Here is a 27,708-nt window from a genome sequence, read left to right on the forward strand (position 1 = left end):
ATAGTACTTTCCAAAAACAATTTCTTTTCCCTTTTACTTTTCTTCTGGAATTGACACTGCTGTAGAACAGGAAGGGAGTAATAAAGTCTTAACTGGTATCTTAATAACAGCACAGCTTTGGGCACCAGAGATGTTTCAGTAATGTTTCCTCCCCTGCTCCTGCCCCCATGATCAAGGCTGCAGTCTTCAAGCCATTCATTTTAAGGTGCCATGTTCACTTCAGACAGGATTCCTCTAGAGTCCCATTTAGTGTACAGTAAGTGATTTGAGGATTGCAGTTAGAGTAAAAATAGGTCAACCTTCTAGAGGAAGAAGGCTATAGACATAGAGGTTAAGAGGAATATACACAAACTGGAGGGGAGACGGAAAATTGTACACATTTCTCACTGTTAAGAGTATTTTCTAGATGGGGAAAAATGCCAAGAAACAAGAAAGAGCTGGAACAGAACTGTTGTACTTTCAGTTTTATAACTCATGACCCTCAAATATCAATTCCTTCAGTCCACTGGGTCAACCCCAGTACATCTGGTAGTTATCTGCTATGTCATCAGTCCCTCAGCACATTCTGCCTTTGGTCTCAGTAGAACAGTTCTTCCCTCCTCTTGGCCCATTCCCTGTTTAAAATACTCATATGCTTTTTTAATGAAATCTTTTTAATTCCAGAGAAAATTTCTCAGCCGTGGTCCATCTATTTCAAGTCTGCTTTCCCCAAACTTCCATTTCTTCAGCTTTCAGTCCTCAGAGGCGTTCTGGTGAGATTATCATTGACAAAGGCACTGAATATGTGAAGCATCATAGTTTAAAAAATAAATAAATTACTGCTATCCATATCAAGACACAACCCCCATTTTCCTAACTTGATTTGCCCCTCTGTGCTAATTAATTAACATGTTCACTTGGGAATGTCAGTGGACACATGAAGCTCCATGGTACCAGATTCTCCCCTTTTTCTCTTTAATGTCAGGAAATTCTTAGATCCTGAATGCATGGTTGAACTACAGAGGAGGATTCTTCCTTGAACAAGCAGTGTTTGCTCCTTATATACAGACATCCAGATCTCTGAAGAACTTTGGATCATGACCATTCTATGCAAATTATTATGATGGGACTCAGAAGTACATAACTGTGCGAGAGTCTCATGGACATCAGCACAGATTTTTCCCCAGATGTCAGTTTAAGCTTAGTTGACCGGTCTTGTTTACTGATAGTAGATGAATGGAAGCAGGAAATTCTTAGTTTAATATAAATGTGCTTTTCACGAAAAAGGGCCAAGGATACCTGAAAGGTTCCATTCTGTATTTGGGACATAAGCCTTTTTGAAGAGAGCAGCTTTTTAATGTGTACTCTGTGTTTGTGCAGACAATGTAGTTCCTTTTCCCTCTGCTAAACATGTTGTGGTTTTTATGTACAACATTTAATTTGTTTGGGCTGGATTCAACTGCCTCTCACTAGTTGGAGTACACACCAGGCTTTCACCCATCTCCTCCCGCATATACCCCACCCCCAAATTTTGTATGGAGAGTGTTGGGAGAACCCTCTAGAACAGTGCGGGGGGGGGGGGAGGAGAGGGATTGTTCCATCTGGCAAGCTGAACAATTGCTGCAGCACTATGTTCAATTCCACAATTAGGGCTTACTTAGAGTATATCCACATAAATGGGCCAAGCTGAAGCTGAATCATGTTTATTAATTTATATAGGTCTACTCTAAGTGAAATTTAGTTGCATACTACCCCAAGGTGTCTATACATAATAAAACTTGCAACCTTATCCTACTTTATACTCGAAATTAAGTCCCGTCGCTATAAATGGAATTTAGGTTGAAATCCTAGACATGCTTACCTGGGAAGATATCCCAGTGAACTGAGAACAATTGCACTGTTCCAATTGCACTGTTACAAATTTGATTGCTAAGACTGCAATCCTAAATTTTCTAAGTTCATTGCCTAAATCTAAGCATACTTGAAGAATACCAAGCACGTCAAGAGAAGGGAAATAAAATGTAGAGTAGAAAGTGTATTGCTTGCCACATTTGTTTTTTAAAAAATTGATTAAGAGGTCCCCTTGAAATGACTATGATGTGCCACCCCTTCCTGAGTAATTGTCCAGAGAAAAAGGTGGCTGCCCACCTTTTTACATCACAATGTACTGCTGCTTCCAGGAACTTTTTTAGTCAAAAGTGTCCAATGAGTGTGGCAGGCACCATACTTCCCAAATGTTACAAACAAGTAAACATAGTTTTAAAAGATAGGGAAAATGGCCGAGAACACCTTCAGACCACCTCTCCTTTTTCTTGTAGTCAGCTTGGAACAAACAATGCTTAGAAGAGTTTGTAGACATGCAATCTAATCCATATGTCTATGTTCCAAGCATAATTCATTGGATACAGATGAGCGAGGTTCACTCCAAGTTGTGAAGTGAACCAAAAACCTCCCCCACCTCCAGTGGATGAAGGGCAGAAGCTGAGAAAGACCAGCTTGTTCAGGGCAATCGAGCAAGTTTAGGCAGAGGTGAAATTCAAGCTGATAGCTTCTTGATTTTTAGCTTAGTCTCTTAGCTGCTTTGCTACACTTCTTAGTGTTCCAGGTATGTGCAGTTTCTTTGCAATCCTCCCATATAATTAACATTAACCTTTGAAATAACCTATATGTTCTGGTTCTAACCCGGCCAAGAAAACTGTGTGTATGATATCCCTGTACCCTTGGGTGGGGGGAATCTGGAAAGAGTATGCTGTACGATTGATTCCCACATCACAGTTTATATTTATGATACAGAATTGATCCAATCTGATCCTGTTCCATATTATGTAAGATAATGCACAAGCTGTTTCTCATCCCTTTCCAATAGCATTTTTAACATACAATTAAGTTCTAAGACAAATTTAATTACCAGTGACAAGAGTCTAGTGAAATACTGTCAGACCTACGAAACAGGTCTGCTGTTACACTGCCAAGGCCAATTAGGTAGAGGACCTTTTCTCCCCTTACAATGCCCAGGGGAGGAAATGAATATTTAACTCTGTTTGACAACTTACAGCAACCACCAAGAGCATTTAAACAGTTGTGGCTCTGATCCACACTTTCTTGGAAGTAAGTTATACTGAAACCCATGGAGCTTATGTACAATATAAATGTTCTTGGGTAGGGGATAATTTTTTTCAACTGAAGTTCCAGTCAAACCCCGGCAGTTTTAAGCCCCACTAATTTCAACAGGAGAGTTAACCATGTGCTTAATGCGGTCCAGTGAAATCCATGGGACTTAAAAATGCTTACCTTTGGCTTAGTTGTTGTTTAGTCGTTTAGTCGTGTCCGACCCTTCGTGACCCCATGGACCAGAGCACGCCGGCACTCCTGTCTTCCACTGCCTCCTGCAGTTTGGACAAACTCATGCTGGTAGCTTCAAGAACACTGTCCAACCATCTCGTCCTCTGTTGTGCCCTTCTCTTTGTGCCCTCAATCTTTCCCAACATCAGGGTCTTTTCCAGGGAGTCTTCTCTTTGGCTTAGTCATGCCCTAAATTTGTTACTTAATGTTCATTGCTATGTACATTGTAGAGTAAATCTGTTGGGAAAAGGACTAAAGCAAATTGTAGAGAGACATTTGTTTCATAAAGGTTCTATGGTCTCACAGTAGGGGAGTAGAGAAATGTACAATGTAATGATAACATATTGCAAGAGAGAAAGTGCATTTTACATCTCAAAAGTATGGACTTAGCACTGGGGTACCATTTTTAGTGACAGCCCCACATAGGCTGCAAAGAATTTTCACCTGTTTCAGTTTTGGGATCAAGTTTAGTGTTTCAAGGGAGAAAAGATTTTCCTCTAAAACCTTTGGACAAGCAAATGCTAATCTTTCTTTAAAGATGTTCACTGTCATAGTTTCTTCTATTTGCTACTGCTTCAGTACCATTTTCCCCTCCCCTGATTTGGCCTTCATTTTACCCGCTAGACTAGAGCATTCCCAGAGAAGAATGGTGATGACATCACTAGGGCTTCATTCTTCTCTGCAGAGTATTCCAAGTCAAGTACAGGTGATAACATTACAGCGCTAGATAGCCAGTGAGATCCACCTAGAGGCTGAGGGCAAACAAATGTGATTTAAAATGAGGGCAATGCTTCCTGGTCACATGGATTGGTCACAGACATCACAGCAAACTATTCTGACATGAGAGCAATGTTTTCTCAACAGACAAATAGTCCCCCCTTTTCTGTAAACTGGAATGTGTCCTCCTTTAAGTGTGATGATGCCTCTTTCTTGCCCACATGGAGAAATGTGTGCATTTGAGTTTGCGTGTAGAACTGCCAGACACTGTATGACTGACTGGAATGTAGCCTATAGTCCAAAAAAAAAGAGGCACATCCACTTCTGAGCCTACCTTAGTTCCTGGCCAAAGCCACCACTAGCTGCAGCCCCCATGTGGGAATGAGTAGCTCAGGCTGAAAAAAATATATATCCAGTTCTATCCTGAAATGCTTGAGATCTGGTTACCTGAAGGCCTACCTCCACCCATATGCCTCCCAGACATTAAGATTGATGTCTTAGGCTTTGATCTCTGGCAAGTTATTAAAATATGTCAGATTGATGAGTACCAGGAACAGGCTTTGGTAGTGGTAACCCCACATTCTCCTTAGAAATGTATGTGGGATCCATCATTATTAGTTTTTCTTTTTAAACTTTAAAATCTTTTAAAATTTCACTCTTTTTTTAATTAATTGCAATCCCTAGGATTAATTTGAACTGTTCATGTTAAAGTGTTTTAGGGCTATGATTTTATAAGTTTTACTGAGAAGTGCACGCCACCTTGTGACGGACTTTTGTGTTATAATAATTTAATAATAATTATTTATTTATACCCTGCCCAACTGGCTGGGTTTCTCCAGCCACTCCGGGTGGCTTCCAACAAAAGATTAAAAATGCATTAAAACACCATTCATTAAAAACTTCCCTAAACAGGGCTGCCTTCAGATGTCTTCTAAATGTCAGTTATTTGTTTATTTCTTTGACATCTGATGGGAGGGCGTTCCACAGGGAGGGTGCCACTACCGAGAAGGCCCTCTGCCTGGTTCCCTGTAACTTCACTTCTCATCGTGAGGGAACTGCCAGAAGGCCCTCGGCGCTGGACCTCAGTGTCCGGGCAGAACGACGGGGGTGGAGATGCTCCTTTGGGTATACTGCTTAGAAATCTTAGAAATTAGAAATTTATATTTTAAATAAAATAATAAGTATAGTAAGTCTACATCTTTTAAGTACAGTGGTACCTCGGGTTACATACGCTTCAGGTTACATACGCTTCAGGTTACAGACTCCGCTAACCCAGAAATATTACCTCGGGTAAAGAACTTTGCTTCAGGATGAGAACAGAAATCGTGCGGCGGCGGCACGGCAGCAGCAGGAGGCCCCATTAGCTAAGCTAAAGTGGTGCTTCAGGTTAAGAACAGTTTCAGATTAAGAACGGACCTCTGGAACGAATTAAGTATGTAACCAGAGGTACCACTGTACTCAAAACCATTTGAATAGCTTGTATTAGCAATGGGTGAAGTTTAAAAATTTAAGGCTTGTTCTCACATCACTAGTAGATTTGGTTTGATGTTAAAGTGAGATTATAACAGAGGAATTTTTGTCTCAGTGTTCTTCTCTTACACTGAAATCCCATGCATATCTATCCAGAAGGATATGTATTGCACTCTGAGTACATAGGCATAGGATTGTGCTGTTAGGCACTAAAGAAAAACCATGAGTCAAATTATCAGTCAAGAAACAAGTAAAGAAAAGTTAAGAATGAGACTGATGAATTAAAGGTCCAATTCTATTCCCTTTTGTGTCATGAGGTTGTCTCCAATTATGTTTGACTTAGTATAGACTTACTAAAGTTAAATGAAATTAAGTTAGAGGTGTATGTTAATTTCAGCTGGTCTACTCTAAGAAGGAATGGAGGAGAAATCATTTTTTAGTTCATGCTTAAAGATGAATCTACCAAATCTGCACTTTTTGAAACACACAAGCCAAAATGCAGCCATTCAGAGAAATTCACACTCCTCTGAATTTTGCAGTCCAGTTCTCCAACCAAGTAATGTGTGCACTAAATGCATGTACTAGGTTAAAGCGTACTGAATAAAAGTGGCAAAATAAGAAATGGGGAGATTAACCCATACTTAAGTATGGTTAGCATTGGATGTGACCTGTGCTTTTTAGATTATAAGCACCAGGGCAGGGAAAGTCTTATTATTGGTATTTGTAAGTCACTCTGAGATCTGTATTTCAGCTGAATAGTGAGATGAAAATTGTTTACATAGATAAGTAAATGCTTCTAAGGATGTGTCTGTACCAGTTGGTCAAAGGAGGAGACAGGGTTTGACCTGAGTCAAGGATCACACCAGAAACATCCATATAAAGGTATCCAATTAAAAAATAAACCAGAGGAGCCACCATCACCCACATATTAATTAGAATAAGTAAGTCTTCCAGCATAAAGGAAACTTGAATGTTTTTCTCAAAATTAGCCACTGGAACTATACATGAGTAACAGTATCAAATGAAAATGAACAGTGTATACTCAACTCCAATAATCCTATAGAATGGCAGGGCCTTTTCTAATTATGTATAGGCCTAATAAGAGTGCAGAATCATGCACTGGATGCATTAGACTTGTTCAAGAAGTTGTATTTTAAGAAATGTTGCTTTAAGGTCAAATCACGAAGTGTTACTATACATCTGAGATATTGGCACTAGCAAAATGTTACCTATAATTGGGTCTTGTGAGGATTATACACCTGATGCTTAAATAACACTTCAGCAATATAAAGTGGAGCAACACATACGAAATATGGGGAAGGGAAAATATATTCCTGCTTTGCAGTTGTACCTGAGCCAACTTGCGTGTTTCAAAAATATGCTCAGAATTGTCTCAGAACAGATAAGTTAGAAGTCTGACTGAAGCCAAGATAAAAGAACCAAATCATAAGATTAATGCCTTCTCTTTACAATTAACAGTACTGACGCTGTGAGGTACAATAATTCTGAAGATGTCATATGACCAGCTGCTAAATAGGACAATGAATCTTGCCACTAAGCAACTAGAAGAAGGTGCCAGAAACTTTTCAGCATAAAAACCTCTGGGTCTCTGATTCCAGAAGTCAGATAAGTCTCAAACATAGACAAAATTACATTGGCTGATTTCAGTCGCACATGACGGGAGACTTTTGTGACCTGATGAACCATACAAAGTCCATCTTTCATATATAATAAAGCTCCTATTCCTGCTGTCTCCTGGGGCTACAAAAACAGGTGTTAAAAAACACCTGGCAGGTGCCCATGTTTGCTTGGTAGGCTGAGTTTGGCTTGGGTCACAAATGACCTGGCTATATAAATAAGGGTCTATTCAGCTATTTGTAGATCTGAAGTCTTGCAGATCTGCCTTAGTAAGCTGTTTCTGAATGGCTTATAGCCACAGAAAGTGTTGGGAAGTATCTGCCTCCAGAGAAACTGCCTCTTTTTTCCCCTTGATGTCCCTCTTTGTTTCCTCAGCAGTGAAATAAACAGCTTATTCCATGGGTTTAGACCCATCTGATCTTTGACATTGTGTCATACTATACACGGCAAATGAATTTTTCAAGTTCTTGGGACAATAAATCCAATAACTCATTCACAGCTCTGACACTTGCTCTGTCACCCAAACTTAGGGACTTGGCTACGCCATATTCTTTTGCATGATTTATGGAATTATTTTGCTGGGACTGGAAGGTCATGGGCCCCTTGAATTAACTGATTGGATGACACTGGAACTTTATAGCTGTCTTTGTCATCCTTCGGTCTCTTTGCCTTATGGTCATTTATCCTTTTATTCCCTTCAGTCTCTGAGCTTTTTTGCAGAGCAGTTGTCACATCCTAATTTTTATACAGGAGTGAGTACAATGAAGTCTTGAGAAATGGCACAAGTGAAATTCTTGCCTATGAAACATTCCCAGATATGCAGGAATTTACACTATATGCAATTATAATATAAGACTAATATGTTGTTAGGACTACTTATGTTTTCATTTGTTTTGTAAGTGCAGCTTCTGATTATGTGCACAGTGCTGTAGATAAAAGTAAAAACATCATGACCCACTCAGTTCTAAATAACGATGCATGTGTGTAAAAATGCAGGTGACAAAGGCTGCATACTTAGGAAGAGCTCCCTCTGTTTCATGAACTGGGCTGTGTCCATTAACAGAAAGGCTTTATTTTGTGGACAGCCATTTTGATACAGTGCATAAAGTTCTTTTCTTGGACATACAAAGTACTAGTTCAAATCCTTATCCTGCCTCGAGGCTTCAGGGAAGTGTTGCGGTGAGTATAAAGTCTTCTAAGCCCCATAGGGGAAGAGTGGAATACAAATGTAACACATAGTTATGAGAAGAAATACATTATTTAAATCAAGGATAGATGATCAGCAGGATCAGAATGGAGGGATCAGCCTCCAGATCCTGCCCCGCCCCCAAACATTGTTCATGCTGGTTGGGGCAGACGGGATCTGGAGTCCAAAAACATCTGGCAGCACCATGTTGGCTACCCTCCCCAGCTTAGTTAAAAATTTAGTCCCAGGCCCTGTCAGAGAGCATTTGAAGGGGGAGAAAACTCCACTCCTATACAGACTTACCTGGAACCATGTACTCTTGAACACAGGGTGGGGGGTTTTACATCTGAGTAGATATGTATAGGATTTCACTGTTAAGGTATATTCTGTGTGGAGGCCCCTTCACAAAAACAAAAATAAGCCTGAGGAAAATGAAAGGGAAAAGTCACTATGTGACGAATCTGTTCTATCCTAAATGACTGCAAAACATATCCTAAGTGACACTGAGCCAAACCTATGTGTCTTCATGGAAAAACACATCAGGCACACTTACTGTACTTTTACAAGCAAAAGTTAGGCTTGGTGTACACAGCCATTTCTATAAACAATTTTCATTTCCTTGAGGGCAGCTGTATCCAATACCTTGTGCAGCATTCTCTGGAGAGAGTAGCCTGTACTTTGTCACTGCTTTTAATGATGTGAGATTATTTTATTTCCACTGACATTTTGTTCAGAAGGAGAGAGCTGGGGGAAAGAAAGATTTTGAGTTTTCTCCCCTTGACCATTTGGATAGTGGTGACAGGAGAACTTGTACCACTCAGCCACCTTCCATTCTAATAATAATAAAATCCAAATGCTGCCCTAAAGTAATCCTATAAGCAATAACATTGGAAAAAAATAGGCGGGCAAACTCAAAAGAAGTGAAGAAAGGTTGATAACATGATTAACAACAGATTTTTATTTGGGGGTGGGGGAGATCTTAGCTATGATTCCAGTTCCCCAACACTAAAATCTCCACAAAGAGAATTCTGTGTGTCCTTTATGAACTCTCTACATTTGGGTTAATGCAAGAACTACATTTTAACAAGGCAAATGTTTCCTGACATTTCACACCTGGGCCTTCAAATGTTTTCACACCCACTTGATCGCTTTTTACAGTTGCTCATGTGAAAAAGGACTGGAAGAGTAGAAGCAGACTCAAGGTCATTCCCTGCCTGGAAACATATATCCAGAGCAGAAAATATAGCTTGAGTTTGGACTGAGTTTTTTAAAAATATATATGCTAAAGAAAATTATTAGTGTGAAGTTGGACTGTTTAATGGCCACCATTTTAAAGCAAGGTGAGCTCATTCGTCAATAAGTCTAAATTAGCTGTGCCAACTGTGTCATGTAAAACTGTAGGCATCTGGCATAGGTACTAATATCTCAGCATGCAACCAAGGCATTCTAATACCAATTACCTCAGCTTGCAATACTGCCTTGCCAGTCAAAAATGCTCGCCTCACACATAGGGAACACTATTAATTTTTCTGCCTTACACTTTTCATCTCCCCTCAATACAATGAGATACACTGATGGCATTTCATTTTTATTCCACCCAATTAAGAGTTCATCAACAATCCCCAAAGAGTTCAGAGGATAAATAAAAGGACTTTGCTAAATAAACAAGCACTTTCTTTGGAATCAGCCCGTTATTAGCTAAATGGAATCCATGCCCAGAGTTCATTATGTTCACACAAATTTAAAGAGCAACAAACACTCCAGGCAAACATCTCTAGAAGTTGTACTCCATCCCTGGATCAGTATTTAAAATTAAATAAATTAAAGCAGATAATATTGATTTTGAAAGGGGGAAAATGCTATTTTTTGTTTTCTTATGCAGTAGCCTTGAACAGAAAATTGAAAAGGTATGGTGGATATCTATTGTGCTGGTTTTCAGTTCTTTCCTTCTAATTATATATAAAAGTGCTATTATTTAAAATATATGGCCTCATCAAAGCCAAAAGGATGCGTGACATAAATGGGAATGCACCTATCAATCTGATAGGTGTTTAGTAGCTCTCTCCTTGACTTCACTGGCACAGTTAAGTAATTTTGGACTCTGGAGATTGAACTTAATGGTCTTGTGTGGGGGTCATTTTCAGATGTTGACATGTTTTACTTCACTTACCTCAAAAAAGTGATTCTGCGGTTTTCAGGGGCCAGGACACAAAATTGGGGGCCATGAGCAAAATTGGGGCAGCCTAAAGTAGCATTTTAAGGAAATCAGCCCTGAGTGCTCACTGGAAGGACAGATCGTGAAGCTGAGACTCCAATACTTTGGCCACCTCATGAGAAGAGAAGACTCCCTGGAAAAGACCCTGATGTTGGGAAAGATGGAGGGCACAAGGAGAAGCGGACGACAGAGGACGAGATGGTTGGAAAGTGTTCTCGAAGCTACCAGCATGAGTTTGACCAAACTGCGGGAGGCAGTGGAAGACAGAAGTGCCTGGCGTGCTCTGGTCCAGGGGGTCACGAAGAGTTGGACTCGACTATACGACTAAACAACAACAAAGTTGCATTTTATGCAAATTGTTTCTTAATTATGCAAATTTAGTTGGAGGTTGGGAAATGGTTAAGCACATTTCCCATCCCAAACAGAACCTCCCAAAGTTGCTTAATAAGCAACACAGCTATTGTAGGTTTGGGGGTTTGTTTGTTTTTTCAGGGAAGTGTGAGGGGGCTGAGAAGTTGATTGCAGTGGGAGTAATTAACACTTTCTTTCAGCCTGTTTGTGTAATTAAGACTTATGAGATGTCCTCTGCTCTCTCCACCCCACTAGCAATTCATTTCTCCCTCTATTTCCTCTTCCATAGTGCTGCTGGAATTGACTTCACAATGCATGAAAGAAGACCGAAGTTGGAAAGATCATTCAAGACTCCTTTCTTTATTTGTAGCTCCCTCCCTGCCCTGGTTACACTGAAATCCTAGATTTCTCTGTTATTCCCTCTCATCAGCTAATTTCTTCTACAAAGAAGACAAAAACTGGTTTCAAAAAGAATCAGAACGTCTTTTGGGTAAGCAATGAGTGTGTCAGTATACTACACACAGTGCTACTTCTCTAAACGTTAGTCATTGGCTAAGAACAATAAAGAGTTGGGGCAGTCTTTTTTTCACAAAATAACTGGCATAATTCAGGCAATTATGGGTACCCTTAGAGTAGTGTCAGGGAACTGTCATCTGAGACGAAGGAGGTGAAAGGGCTCATGGAGGGTGAGAGAGACCACTCAGCGGAGGAGGGGACCAGCAGGGGGAGAAGTGGAGTTACAAGGGAAAGTGAGTCGGAGGGAGAGCTCAGAGATACTTCAAGCGGGAACAGTGGAGAGGTTTCAGGACCTCCCGTAGGCACACCCACTCCTCGGCGGAAACTGTCACGCCGAGAGTCCAGAAGACGCGTTTCCGTCAAGGAGCTTTTATGCTGGAAGAAGTTCCGTAAACGCCCACTGTCCGATTCAACGAGCGATTGATGGAGCCATGCTTAAGGAGCTCCATCACAGACAGAGGTTTGGGAACTTAGCCAAACTCTGAGGGATCAGGATTTTACGCACAAGCAGCTCACCATCCCATCACAGCAATCGGACAGTCCCTGAAAGCAGCTTGTGCAGAGAGGCATCATGAGCAACCCAGCTGGAGCCGGAGGAGCAGCAGGAGCTGGAGAAGGTCCAACTCTGGAAGAAAGGTACAGAGTTTTGGAACTCCAGCTAGCAATGCAAACGGCGAGGCTAGAAGAAAGGAGGGCGCAGGATGCAGAAAAGGCAAAAGGCGCTACACTAGCAAGAAAGATGCCAGGAATGGTGCAGAAGTTTGGGGGGGACCCCAGGAACTACCAAGCCTTTAGGACAGAGATGCAGTATGCTCTTGAACTGCAGTTTAACGACTTTCCCGATGAGGCATCGCGAGTGGCGTTTGTGATTGGCCATCTCGAAGGGGGGGCGAGAGACTGGGTCCGGCCCCTGATGGCAGGGAATAGTGACATGCTGAAGGACGCGAGGAAGTTTTTTCGCGCCATGGATTTGATGTTTTCCAGCGAGATTGAACAGGGACTGGTGCGCAGACAATTGATGGCTTGCAAACAGGGGAGCCGATCGGTTCGTGAGTACTGGACTGAGTTTACAATGTTGATACATAAATTGGGGTGGGACCTATCGGCGGAACCCATTCAAATGCTCTTTGAAGAGGGGCTTTCTTCGGCGGTGAAAGACGAACTTTCCCGGGCGCCCAGGGCGGAGTCTATGGACCAGCTGACCAAATCAGCGCTGACCATTGGAGCGCGCCAGGAGGCAAGAGCCTTGGAGAAGCGGGAGGGGAAAGGAGAGCGTTGGAGGGATTTCCGCATTCCAGAGATTCCAGAACCCAGTTTCCCGCCCGGAGAGCCGATGGAAGTTGGAACAGCGCGCGCGCGCGCAGTTTCAAATCCCAGTGAAGGGAGGAAGAAGGAGGGAAAGAGCGCCAAGAAATGTTACCTCTGCCAGCAGCCAGGTCACTTTGCCAGAGTCTGCCCACAAAGAAAGGAATGGCAAGGGATGGCGGGAGCTGTTGGGGGGAAGGAGGAGGAAGTCCAGGAGCCAGTAAAAGCCAACGCCTGTCTGCCGCTGTCAGGGCACTGCAGACAGGCCAAGGAGCAGTAAAAGTGCCCACTCCGGAACCTCCAAGACCAGCTCTAGTAATAGAGGTGCTGCTAGAGCTGGCAAACGGATACCCACTAAAGACCAAGGCGCTGTTGGACTCAGGCAGCTCCTGTAATTTTATGAGCAAGGAGTTTGCAGCTGAACACCAGATACAGACACTCCCTTTAAGCAACCCCCTGCAGGTCACCACGATCGATGGGAGGGAGCTGTTGGGGGGAGAAGTTAGCCTACAGACCGTCCCAATGGTTATGAGGGTGGCAAGGCACACTGAAAGGATAGCGTTCAATGTAGCCACCCTGGGAGGGGCGCCAGTCATTTTGGGAATGAGCTGGCTAGCGTTGCATGACCCGCTAGTGGGCTGGCATCAGAGAGTGGTCTCCTTTGGGTCAGCACATTGCCTGGAACACTGCAAAGAGGGAAAGGTGCCAGAAGGGGCAAAAGCCTCCCTAGCAGGGATGGAAGTGGCGGACAAAGGGAAGGTGCCCAAACAATACGCTGACCTGAGCAAGGTCTTCAGCGAAAGGGAAGCAGATAAACTACCACCGCATAGAGACTTTGACTGCCAAATTAACCTGGTCCCTGGGGCCCAGCTCCCCGTGGGCAAGCTGTACGCCATGTCAGACAGGGAAATGCAGGAGTTGAGGGAGTTTATTGACAAAAACCTGAAGAGAGGTTTCATCAGAGAGTCCAGAGCGGTGGGGGGCAGCCCAGTGTTTTTTGTGGACAAAAAAAACACGGATAAACCGAGATTGATCGTGGACTACCGGCGGCTAAATGCCGTGTCAGAACCAGTGACTTTCCCCATGCCCAGGATTGATGACATTTTGACCAGGGTGAGGAAGGGAAAGATATTCACGAAACTGGACCTGAGAGGAGCGTACAACCTGATACGAATAAAGAAGGGGGATGAATGGAAGACAACGATGTTCACCCCCCTAGGGGCTTTCGAATATCTTGTTATGCCCTTTGGATTACAAGCAGGCTCCGCCTGTTTTCAATCGCTCATGAACCATGTACTGGGACCTTTGCTCTACAAGAATTGCGTGGCCTTTCTCGATGACGTGCTGATATATTCAGAGAATGAGGAGCAGCATGTAAAGGATGTCAGGGAAGTGCTGAGCCAGCTGCAAGCAAACCAGTTGTGGGTGAAATTGGAGAAGTGTCAGTTCCACGCCAAGGAGGTGGAATTCCTGGGGTACCGCCTATCAGACAAGGGATTAGCCATGGATCCAGGCAAGGTACAGGCGGTGCTGGAATGGAAGACACCGAAAACGAAAAAAGATGTGCAAAGGTTCTTAGGGTTTGGGAACTTTTACCGTAAATTCATCAAGAACTTTGCCCACTTAACGGCTCCCATCACGGACTGTCTGAGCAGCAAGAAGAAATTCGTTTGGACGGCGGAGGCGGAGCACGCTTTTGAGGAATTGAAAAAGGCATTCGCTTCGGAAGAACAGCTCCTGCATGTGGATTTACAAAAACCCATGAGAGTGGAAACTGATGCCTCAGACCGCGCGGTGGGGGCGGTGCTGCTTCAGCCAGGGAGCAATAAGTCGGAATGGAGACCGTGTGCCTTCTTTTCGCGTAAGCTGAACAAATCCGAGAGGAACTACACGGTATATGACCGAGAACTACTCGCCATTCACGAAGCGTTCCGGAGATGGAGACACTTACTAATTGGTGCACAGCATAAGGTACAAGTATGTACGGACCACAAGAATTTGGAGTATTGGAGAACGGCACGGGTGCTCAACCAACGACAAGTGAGATGGGCCCAGGAGTTCTCCAAATTCCATTTTGAAATCTGCTATGTGCCAGGTCCAGAAAACATCAGAGCGGACGCTCTCTCTCGCAAACCTGAATATTTGGAGGGGGAGGGAGCGCCAGAAGAGAGACATATTATCCCAGAGGACCACTGGGTGTGTGGTGCGGCCTGGGTGGGGCAAAGAGAACTGGTAGAGGGAACGGTAAATGATGAGTACGCCCAGGATAAGCTCAGAGGTTTAAGGGGAGAGGGAGAAGACCCCGGAGGTTTTGAAGAAAGAAACGGGGCATTGTATTACAAAGGGGCGCTATATATACCCGAAGGGGAATTGAGGGGGAGAGTACTCAAACAGCTGCACGACAATCCCACAGCGGGGCATTTTGGGCAACACAAGACCATGTGGTTGGTGACCAGGGAGTTTTGGTGGCCCAAGGTGAGGGAGGATGTACGGGAGTATGTGAGAAGGTGTGACCAATGCCAGAGAGCCAAAGGAGAAAGGCGGGCACCAGCGGGGTATTTAGAACCGTTACTCACACCAGAACGACCGTGGGAGGCGGTGTCGATAGATTTTATGACTGATCTGCCCAAATCCCAGGGGAAAACCGCCATACTAGTCGTAGTAGACCAGTTAACTAAGATGGGTCACTTTGTAGCTTGCTCACATGCAGTCACGGCGGAAGAGACAGCAAAATTGTTTGTAGAACATATTTTTAGGCTGCATGGCGCCCCCTTGAGGCTGGTTTCCGACAGAGGGAAACAGTTCACGTCCAGATTCTGGAGGAAGCTTATGAGCTTGTTGCACGTAGAGGTCAACTTTTCGACTGCCAGGCACCCTGAGACCAATGGGCAGGCGGAGAGGGCAAACGGTATCCTTCAACAATACCTGAGGTGTTATGTCAATGACAGAGAAAACGATTGGGTCGAAAAGTTGGCACTAGCGGAATTTGCTTACAATAATGCAGAGAATGTGTCCACCGGGATGAGCCCCTTTTTGGCTAATTATGGGTGCCACCCCAGGGCGTTTCCAGGGGAAGGAGGAGAGAGATGGAGTGTTCCGGCCGCTGAACTTTTTGTAGAAGAAATGGAAGCGATCCATCGTCAACTCCAACACAACTTAGAAAGGGCCAAAGAAGAATATAAGAGGCAGGCAGACAAGAGCAGAAGGGAAGGTGAAACAATTAGGGTGGGGAGTCGGGTCTGGCTATCAACCCAAGGGTTGCCGTTCAAGGGTAGTTGCAAGAAATTGAGACCCAAAAGATTGGGACCATTTGAGGTCATCCAACAGGTCAACCCAGTGGCTTTCAGACTCCGGTTACCGAACCACATGAAACTGCACCCAGTATTCCACAGGTCATTACTGTCACCATACAGGGGGGAAGGTGAAGGGGTATCCACACGGGGGCCAGCCATAGAAGAAAGGGAAAGCCGCAACTATGTGGCGGAAATCATCGACTCCAGGTGGAAGGGTAATCAGGTGGAGTATTTGGTCGCGTGGGAAGGGGAACCGGAGTCGGAAAACACCTGGGTGAAGGCAGAGGAGGTCCATGACGAGGTCTTGATCGAAACGTTCCACCAAAGGTTCCCCAGGAAACCTCAACCAGTAGCGAGGTTCCGGAGGGAGTACTTTGGCACCACCGACGATGAGGAGGAACTGGAGGGATTCAGGGAATCGGAGTTGGAAGAGGGTACAGACTCCGAGGAGGAGGAGTACTTGGAAACCGGGAACAGCAAAAGGTGGAGGGAAGTGTTCGAAACTTCGGAAGATGAGGGAGGTTCCTTCAGGGGTTTTGCTCCCTCGCCTCCCGCAGAGGAGGGGAGGGAAGGGGGTGAAGGGGGCCCTAGAGGGGAGGTGGATGTCAGGGAACTGTCATCTGAGACGAAGGAGGTGAAAGGGCTCATGGAGGGTGAGAGAGACCACTCAGCGGAGGAGGGGACCAGCAGGGGGAGAAGTGGAGTTACAAGGGAAAGTGAGTCGGAGGGAGAGCTCAGAGATACTTCAAGCGGGAACAGTGGAGAGGTTTCAGGACCTCCCGTAGGCACACCCACTCCTCGGCGGAAACTGTCACGCCGAGAGTCCAGAAGACGCGTTTCCGTCAAGGAGCTTTTATGCTGGAAGAAGTTCCGTAAACGCCCACTGTCCGATTCAACGAGCGATTGATGGAGCCATGCTTAAGGAGCTCCATCACAGACAGAGGTTTGGGAACTTAGCCAAACTCTGAGGGATCAGGATTTTACGCACAAGCAGCTCACCATCCCATCACAAGTAGTTTCTATAAAATTGTCTTTGTGCCAGCAGATGGGCTCAGAAATTAACTCTGTATATTTCTGCAGTGATAGTTTAGAGTTTTGGGCCCAAGCCTTACCTTCATAAATCGTTGCTCTAGTTCTAAACTGCAGAAGGTGCTCTCCCACCCTCCCTCCTAAAATGTGGTTTGCACAACATTGTGGATAAACTGCAGTCACCTTTGATTCATTATGACATGATTTGGAAAAGTTTGCCATTACATATTTTAACTTGACTCTGGCCCTGTGTGAGCCAGAAACTTGATTTTCAAAGATGAGTGTTGGGGCTCTGGGGGGGTTGAACATAATCCTGCGCAGGCAACAGGAATTAGCCTTTGAGGAGAGCCTGAATGGGGCTCACTCAAACATTAACTAATATCCAATATGGTATGCTAAAGACTTTCCATTATTTTTATTTCATGAAAGACAGAAAGCTCCAGCACTGCATTCTCATTGTGCTTTATTTCTTGGCCCAGCTATAATTTAAAAACAATATGGGGATAGTTTTCTGTTTTCCAAATTTTAAATACCCTTCTTTCTTATTTATTAGAGGAAATGTGGTCCTATAATGGATGCAACAGCAGCTCTACTTAAACTGCAGTTGGTGCAGATGTAGTGTAGCATCACACAGGATGGGTATTATGACTTACACATTTCTGACAGGTCCTGAAGCCTGTTGCCATGGTGCCAGCTTGGATTCTAGGGCAGAACTAAACAGCCGACTGTAACTCTCTTCATTTCCAGCTGTCACTGTGCTACAGCCTGTTTTGTCACAGCATCAAGGAAAACACTGGGATTTTTTTAAACCAAACTCCATAAACATGGACTGCATCAACTTCACAAACACATATTTTCCCACAGTTCTTCTATAATTTCAGCACTTCCAAAATGAGACGCACCATAAAATCGATGAATACTTTCTTCCATCCCTCTCTAGTCAACACTGCATTTGCCCCTAAAGCACTCAATGCAACTTGATAGGACAAAACTATGTATCAGTCTGTACATGTTCAGCTATTATAGGCCTTTCCCACTGGGTATTAAAACATGCCTAAGTCAGCTGCTACTGGGACGTAACAATAAGTGGGAGGAGGGGACACAGTGTACACTGTATAACTGATTGTAGAGAAATCCATACCATCCATGTTCCCAAGCTTCTGTGGGCGATGGCAGTGCAGTGACACAGGCAAACATAGGGCTACTTCTGAACCCTGTGACTGCACAGGTTGTAGCTATTCCATGAGAAGTTGGGGGGGGGGCAGACATACAAGCAAATCAGACAACCTATCCTCTCCTTGTTAGTTTCACTGGTCACCACAGAGTGGATATCATTTCCCTCCCACCCTACTTACCTCCATTAAACAGCACTGTAACCTTTGGGAATTTATAATCTTTCCAACCTGCTCCCTATATTGGTTAGAATGGTGTCACACTCAGGAATGGTGAGAATAAAATCTCTATCCAAATTTTCTAAAGGAAACTTTGCTTTTGCCTACAGTTTTAGGAAGGAACAAGTTTGTGGGACAATGGTTTTAGGGAAGAAAACTACTTCTCCCATGAGAGAAAATAAAAATAATCCAGCTATATCTATTGAAGATTGCTTCTCTAACCTAGCCAGTACTTGTCCATTTATGTCATAAAGCATCTGGGTTTCTCTGAAACCTTCTCCTGGCCCATTTCTGCTGTGGTGCCCAGCTGTGATTTCTGACACTTTCCAATGTTCCACCTTTCTTGAAATCTGCCAGATCTTGCTCTCTTGCAACTTTTCAGTTCCCAGTCATCAGTGAAACTTTTCATGGACGTCAATGATGACCTTGTTCTTCAGTTTGACTGATATTTCCCCTCCCCCTCTGACCTTTTCACCAGTTAGGAGTGTGGAGTCCTTCTATTTCGCCTAAATCCCTAGGTTCCTAGGCTGAATTCATTTATTTAGTCCATTTATTAGGGTTCACATATTTCAAACAGTGAAAATCAGCTTTTTAAAGGCAAAGTTGTTGAGCAACCCCCCCCCCCAATTTTTGACCTATTTTTATGGGAAATTGAAAAAAAGTCACTGTTGACATGCTGCCATTTGTCTGATTTTCCTAGACATTTGACCAATTTCTGCCTGGACACTGCTGCCCACTGCAGTATCCCAGATAGGTTTGGGAAATTCCAGTTATATGGCAAGCCTACATTTATAAACCACTTAAGATCCACAAATCTCAAAGCAGTTAGAATAAATAAAAATCCAAATAAAAATTCAACAGCATTGTTTCAAATAAATTAATTTACATGAAGAAAAATCCAAATACATAAATGCACAATATCTATTTTTATAATATCTATTTAAGAAGCAATATAAAAGAGTCAAATAAATCTCTACAACCAATTAAGAACAGCTGGAATTAAACTGCCAAATGAGCATAAGTTCAACCAAATACAATAAAAATGAGTGATTTTTTTTAAGTATGTGAAGTCCACTTAAAAGTGACAAGCAAAGGGATTATTCTACATATTTGGAGGGCAAGGAAATTACACTTCAAAATTAAAGATAACAGTATGGCAGAATAAGGTGGTACAAGGGCATCACCTTTAGCACACTTTCTCCATGTTTTGGCCTGAAATCTTGAGTACTTCAACATTATCATATATACGAAGAGTGATCCCAATGTTTTGAGTGCCTGTTCTTATGTAATCCAAGCAAGATAAGTGCATTTGCATCACAATATCATAGAATGGGTTGAAGGAAAGCTGACTCACTTGATTGTAGGGATGTGGGAGAAATTCAATGAGGTCCACAGAAGTGCTATCATTTGCACTTCCGGAAACAAGAGACAAACTGAAATGCAGTTATCCTTTGAAATTCACACATCTCCAGATGCTCTTCAGCCAAAAATGTGTACAAATATACATATTTTGTTTGAGATGCACAGCGAATGAAAGTTGGGCTGTTATGTTATCAAAAGAAAGACTTCCCAGTCTCTTGGTACATATTTATTAGATTAGAGCTGAATCTGCACTAAATATTTATGCTTCAGATGGTGTTCCATTCATCAATAAGAATTGAAAATAATTTCAATTCATCATATATTATAGCACAGCTTTTTATATAATTGGAGGTTTCTGCAAATTTGATGGAGTGGCATATGACTGGGAACGAGGGAGGGAGCGATATCATAAGCACATTCACAAAAATCTGTAATAACAAACTCAGTCTCCAAGAGTGTATTCTTATGTAGCCAAAACAGCACCACAAGAGAGAAGTATAAACATGGTCTGGAGAACAGCAAGGTTTACATAATACAGAAAAGGAGTTGCGTGGAAAGTCCCCTCCCCCATGTGAAATGAAGACACTGGACACATTATTTAAGGTTAATGGGCATAAAAAGGCCACAACTTTATTGATTGCAGAATTGAAAGGTATTGGCCTTAGGCATTGGCTCCTATCGACTACCCGGCATGGAGACTGGGAAGGGTTACCCACAAGCCGTGGGAGTCCTGTTGAAGTACGCCAACTAGGATCCCACGGGTGTCACCGCCCTTACCTCCCTAGGTTTCGGACAAGGCAACGCCCCCCGGAGTCCTCTACCGGACTACCCTTTTCATTGGGGGAAGGTGATGGCACTTCCTTCCCCCCATTCATTTGCATAACAATTCAACCCCCTGCCAATGCCTAACCGCCAATACCGCGAAAGTTGTGACGTTTGCTACGAGGTAGGCGAAAAAACCAAAAGGCTAGAAGTGCGCCAAATTGGAAAAATTCCTACCAGGCCCCTTGCGGCAAGGTCATAGCTAGCTAAGCCTAAAGGGTGGGTGGGATGGGAAAAAACCGCTCAGCTGGAAAGGGGAAAGAGGGCGGTCCCTGGGCGTGCCTGGCCTTAAATAGGCTAGGCCCCGCCTCCCCAGCCCGTCGATTGGCGGGCAGGGTTGAAGGCACGCCTGGGGATTCCCTGTTCTCGCGGGGGCAAAAGGCCAGCCCCCGCGTGTGTGGGAGGGGTTAACCTGCAACCCCCTCTCTTCCCTAAGCTCAGAAATGGCTTAAGGGAACCTAAGGGGGAACCCCTCTTAAAAACAGCAACAACCCAACACTGAGCACAAATTTAAAACAGAGTATCAAAAATCATTTAGAACAGGCTCCGTCACAAATTTCACTTGTAAGACTTAATAAAGAAGAAGAATGTCACTGAGCAGGTGCAGAGTGCATATCTTTCACTTGGAGTAGCTACAGCTAGTTCGCAGATGTCTGATGTTGAGGATATGATTACTGACTTCTGAGTCTTTTTTTGGTCACTGCCACTCCGACTCTTCTGTCTACCTGCTGATGTGTTAAAATTAGCTGTAGTCAGAGCAGTCCCAAAGGCAGAGGCTGAGAAAGAGGTGGGGGAAAGTTCAGGGACAAGCAAGTCACAGCAAGTTAGCTCATTTCAGAAAGTGGTGCTCAACTGGCCACTCACTCTATTATGGAAAAGAGCGCTTCTGTCTTCGAAAGAGACGTCGGTGTGATGTTGTTGTTGTTTAGCTTCCTATTTGGAAAGACCACCAGAGAGTGGAAATCTCAGGGTCCCTGAATCCCAGTTCCTTAATTTTCACATGGAGGCTACAACCAACATTGACAAAATACTTTCTGGCATTGAGCAATGAATTGTGCTGACAGGTTATATAAATCTCCTTTTTGTATTCACTAAAGTCTAAAGCTAATGGCTTTTTTGAGCTTTGTTACTCTCCTTTGGGGGGGTGGGGTGCTTAAGCCAAAAAGGAGAGAGATGGTTATAAATACTTGGCTCCAGCATCTGCATTACATCTGTTCAACAGGGAAAGAGTGAAGAATGTTTTAAAGCAACAAGCATGCAGTTAAAGGTAACATGCCAGCATTGCCTCATAGCTTAAGTTGTGACAGGACATAACAGCAATTCAATCCGAATTGTTCGACAAAATAAAGGGGTAAAAATGGATACCTGTGGTCAGCTTAGGCCAGATACATGCCTAAATCTAGTACTCATACTAGGATATGACATCTATCAATGTGATCCTTTGCCAGATCATAGGAAGTAAGTGGAACCATTGCGGGGGGGTGGGGGACACAACACTTAAGTTTATAAAATATAGTTGGCTGTTTTAGTTCTAGAACTAAAACAGTAAGATGGAAAGCAGTCCTCTCATGAAGCTCAAGAAATCCAATCAAATTGACCTTCAAACTGTAATCCTAAAACATTGTTTTGAAGCCAAAGGCAAACTGAAAATATATGGGATTTGCCAAGAATCCTATATGGTTTGACTTAGGACAAGAATGTAAACAAAGAGCACAAACCTCTGCATGTTTGCTGGGAAGTAAGCCTGAGCTCACTTACATGGGAATAAGCCCCATCAGTGGTGACTGGTGCCGTTTGGGACTGATAGGGTAGAAAGCATGGAGGCTAACAGTAGGTGGAGCCAGAGCCAAAGCAAGATGGAGCCAATTCATTTTGGTTTTGTCCCCATCTTCTACCCTTCTGAGTTTCATGAAGACAAAACAGATTGAGCAGGCTGATTGTCCACCCATTAGGCTAAATAAGAAGGCAGGCAGGTGGGGGGCTGGCTGAGGGCAGACAGAGGTTGTTGGGGTGCCCCCCATCCAAATACAGTAGTCCAGCTTCCACTGGCTCAAAGTCACCATTGTCTCCTATGAAAGCATTTGACCACTGGATTGAAAAGTTGTGTGCAGCTTTGAGGGCATTTTCCAAAACCAGGATATAATATGGTAAATATTAATAACAGAAGGCTAAAAATATGTTCAGGCATCTTGGAGAATAAAAATATATTTGCCTAGCTACAAAAATTCACCGTGTTGGCTCTCTGTAAGCCTACTTGGGGGAGGGGAATTCCCTGGGGGAAACCACAAAACACCTGTTTTTATTTATGCATTTCAGAATGTTTCTAATCAACCCTGTGAGAGGACCCAAAATAGCATTAAAACACTCTCAAAATTGTACGTAAGATCATTAGAAAATACAGGATAGTAAATATATATATATATATATATATATATATATATATATATATATATATATATCTCAAGTACAGTGCTACATTTTAAAAGTAAAAACTGCCTTCTTTGTTATGTTTGCTTTTTAATTTTAAGTGAAATCTCTCTTCAGTCTAAAGCCTTATCTGGAGAGGTAAACCTTGCACAGTTTCCTAAATGAAAGCATCGCCCCTCTATGCAGATGCTCAGTGTCTTGAGGGGGAAACAGGTTTGTGCCAAATGTACTGACCTTGGGGACAGTGGCAGCACCAGTGGAGGGATATTCAATCACTTTTTTGGGAAGCAGGATTTGAATATTTCCCCCCCCTTAACTTCATGCCTTGTATTGACATGTTCTTATTCTTCTTTTCTTAAGTGAAAAGGTCTTGCTGTGGCTTGAAGCAGTGCATTAGCTGTTCAACTACTTTCCTGAGAGAACGTACCTGAAAATATGGCTCCAGCGGCCAAACTGCTGCTTGCTTCTTATCCATGTTTGTCTTCTCGGCAAGAGAGTCCAAAGCAAAAGCAATAACACAGCGGAAGTTCCGCTAACGCCAGCAAAACAGTGCTGGAATGTAAACAGATATGTGACACGCAACAGTTCCATGTCTGCTCCTTAAGGTGGAATAGAAATTTCCCAACATCTCCCATCCCTATCACCTGAACCAGTTCCTACCCGCAACCTTACAAGTTGTGACGATTTGCTACGTGGCAGGTGAAACCCAAATGGCAACAGCCAATCAGCCAAGTGGGGAAAATTCCTGCCGTGCCCCTGTCCCAACGACAGACGACACACAACGGCATAACAAGGTCAATCACAAAATACCCTAAATCTAGGGAGAGGTGGGCGGGTGTTCTGATGCACGAGCCAAAAGAGAATCTCTGGGTCATGTGCAAGGGATTAAATAGGTCTCTCAAACTGTTTAGACTGCACCCCATTGGCCAGATTATACCCAGCAATGAGGGACCCACCAATCGGGCGTTGTGACTATCCAATAGACCCACCCACAACGAGGAGGTCAGTCTCCAGGTCTCACTGCAAAACGTGCCCTCTTTAGGGAGGACACGATTTATTAACCAAAACCTTGACCAACTTGTGTTTAAGGTAAGCTGGGAAAGTTTTCAAGTTCACCTCCTTTCCCCCAAAGTTTACTCCAATTTTTTTTTTGGGGGGGGATGTCCCCTGCAAAATTTGTAAAAAATCTCTGGGCTAAATCTTTCATCCCAGCACTTATTTACCTGTGCTCAAATCAAAAATCTCTGCTCTTTGCAGAGGGAATATGCACAGATTTATCATTATTGCCTAGGTGATATGGGCTCCTTAGGTTATATGGTTTCTAAAAAAGTGTTTCTTTTTCTTTTAGCCAACTCAGCTGCTAACAAACCAGACTGGTCACCAATGAGCCAAACTATTTGTAAACATAGACATGTTCTGGCCCTTGCATTTAAAAAAAATTAAATGTGAACAGCAGGTATAGAGAGGCAATTTTGATTGGCACAATTGGCACCAATGGCCTTTTTAATGCAAATTGCAGGTTCAAGGAATAATTTTCTTCAGGACCACAACAGAGGTGGAAAGTATTAAATGCCCTCGTTCTGCCTGCTTCAGCCTTGAAAATGATCAGCCCTCATCCCCAGCTCATGCTGTTTGCATTTTAAAATCAACCTGCAAATAAAATGCAAAGTTGCATTTAACATCACATCTAATTTGGCCTGAATTTAGATATTGGATATTTAGTGGCATTGTGAAGAATTTCCATTTCATGGGAAATTTCATAAACCAATTAATAATATTTGAATACAATGTGTATTTTGCATTTTTAAAACATTATCTTACCCTTTTCTTCTTTTAATTTATGCAAAGTTTGTACATATGCATACTTCAATTACAGATATTATAACCTTCATTGTCATTATATATACTAACTTTAGTTGAGTTGCTATTTTCACAGTACTGCAAAGCATCTGCATATGTTTCATTTTTGTACGTTTATTATAAAAAATGTGGGCACAGTGCCAACTGCTTTCACTGCAGTTTACAAGCACAGGACAATATACTGCTCCTGTTTACTCTTGTGTAAATTCATAGTGACAAGTTGGTTTCTGAATGCATTTAGCCTTTGAACAATATATCTTTATAATAGCTGGGTGTTATTTCTAAAGAAATAAAAGTGCTTTGTTTCCCAAAGACAATTTATTTTCAAACACATTAAAACAAAAGAGAAAGAAAAAAATATTACTGATATAAAACTCTGTAGCTAACACATCACAAGATGGAGCCAAAGAGGCTACCTGGAAGGAAATACATAGTCAAAAAGGGGGGGACGTAGATCTTGAAGAGGAAATAACTTGCTCTTTACCTACATATAAAATGATCCATTACTACTCTATTAGGCCTCTATTCTATGCTCATTTGGATAGTGACATAGTGGTGGACTAGAAGGAAATATTTCTGTAGTAGCTAAACAAATGACACTTTTAAAACTGTAGAAAGATGGTCACTAGTTTTGGATTTGAAAAAAGCAAGCACAATAGCAAAAACATACCCTACTTTTTTGGTCAGGTATGACAGTCACTTGTATTGATTAATAATTATCACCCCCCCTCTCTCTCCTTCTCCTTCCCTCCCCCCTCCCCCCTCCAGTAAAAGGAATTTGTCAACTGAGGGCATGAGAAAATCCATTTTCTTCTTCACTCTCTTCAAATTGTCTTCCCAACTCTGCTCAAAGGCCTTTCCCCACTGTGCCTAAATCACATATGGCATATATTGCCTGGTTCCAAATGAATCTGAATAAGAACCAAGCAAGAGAGGAACACACACACACACACACACACACACACACACACACACACCTTTGCTACTGTTTGAAATGTGAGCAGTGAATTGGACCAGAGGGACCCATTTGTGATTCTCAGCAATTGATATTCCTTATACTCCATGAATTTGTTGAATCCTTTTTTAAAACCATCCAAGCTAGTGGCCATTGCTACCTCTTGTGGGAGTGAATTCAACAGTTTATCTATGAAGAAATACTTTCTTTTGGCTATCCTGAATGTTCCAACATTTAGTTTCATTGGATGGCCCCAAGTCCTAGTATTATGAGCTATAGGGAATGGGGAGCTTCTTCTTATGCCCTTTAGCCACACCATGCATAATTCTATTGTGTGTTTCTTGTTCGCTGGGTGTGCCAAACTGCCATCCCTGTGGTTCCTTGCTAGTCTGCTGCTCTGAGGTGTCCCTGAAGATGCAATCCTCCTGATTGTGAGTGCAATAAACCACTATTTACTGCTCATCTGTAGCTCAGTTTATGTATGTAAATATTCTGTGATCTCTGGAAGGAGGAGCAGTCCAGCCACTTGGCTAATATTACCACTACCGTCATGATGTTGCTATTTCTTTCCCCTTGATATGTTAAAACACTAAAGAAGAAATAAAATTATCTCCATTTTGTGTTCTGTGTACAGCCCAAGCAGGGTTCATTCTGCATAGATCCCATCTGAGATAGGCAAACTCATCTTTTAGTTTTAACACAGCCATCCATTATCAAAGCTGTATATTTTGATTCCTGATGAGATTGTTAAAAAAATAGCTTTGGCTGTGGAAACTCATACTGAGAGCAGAAATGTGTTGCCCATTTTATAATGTGATACATGGGGTCAGTTCACACAGCACTCCCCCCCCCCCATGAGAGTAGCCCAGAAATGTTGCCAGCTGCATCCATAACTGCGACGGGGAATAGTCAGTGTGGGGAGGGCTAGACTCAGATAGATCCAGAAGCAATTTTTCACATCATGGCAGAACTTTTTCTAGCCAGAGCGATCACAGGAATTGCTATGGCTGTCCCTGTGTACATTACCCTCTTCCAAATTCACACATGTGGTTGAAGACGGCTCCAGGCTGCTGGTGGTGAAGGGGGAAAAAATTCATGGAATCTGACACAAAGTTTGCTCCTAGAAATTTGCTTTTTGTGGATTGATGCTGCCCTGCTATCCTGGGTTTGTGGTGCCAAATTGGAAATAAATCCTAACTGTTTTATTTTTGATCCCTTAACTAATAATGCCAAAGTTGCATTTGTCTTTTCTTTTTTGCTTCTGCAGCACAGTTTTAATAAAAATTCCACTGTGCTTCCAACTCTATTTTCTGGGAAGTCACAGCCAATTTAGACCGCATCATTTAGTATTCACTTATATCTTCCATTCGGTGTCTCATTAATTCAGTCTAGAAACCTAGTCTGCTTTCACTACCCTGAATAATTTGGCGTCATCCACTTATTTGGCTTCTTTACTGGACACCTGATTCCAAATCACGTACGAACAAGATACATGGTTCTGCTCCCAGTAGGAATAATTGAGGGACACCACTGCCTACTTCCCTTCCTTGTAAAAACTGTCCATCTATTCCTTTCCCCCCATTGCTCGTACTTGAAAAGATGTGTTATTTTATTCCAGGACTTAATACATTTCTGATGAAAAAGGGCATGAAGAACGGGTCCTATGTATGCTTACCCAGAAACAAAGCCCATTGATTTCAGTGTACTTTACTCTCAAATATACACAGAAGTCCAGCTTGGCTAGAAACTTTTTGAAAGTCTGAACACATCGTTCTAGTTCATTATATTCCCTGAGCAATTCAACACCCAGAAAGGGGGGACGGTGGGGAGATATGGCTTTTAGCCCATAT

At 42.9% G+C, this 27,708-nt stretch overlaps 1 long non-coding RNA gene across 3 annotated transcripts in view; it reads left to right on the top strand.

Moving 5' to 3' along the window:
• LOC310760351 overlaps positions 1–27,708 on the top strand; it is a 611,207-nt gene that overhangs the window by 277,433 nt on the left and 306,066 nt on the right. The window contains exon 3 of one of the 3 annotated variants that reach the window (XR_014546910.1): positions 5,277–5,326. The exons of the other annotated variants lie outside the window; for them this stretch is intronic. This is a non-coding gene — a long non-coding RNA (uncharacterized lncRNA). Of the gene's footprint in view, positions 1–5,276; positions 5,327–27,708 lie in introns of those variants that run through there. 3 annotated transcript variants of the gene reach the window in all.

This window comes from Podarcis filfolensis, assembly GCF_964270895.1.
Source record: "Podarcis filfolensis genome assembly, chromosome: 3".
In the NCBI taxonomy this organism is placed as follows: Eukaryota; Metazoa; Chordata; class Lepidosauria; order Squamata; family Lacertidae; genus Podarcis; species Podarcis filfolensis.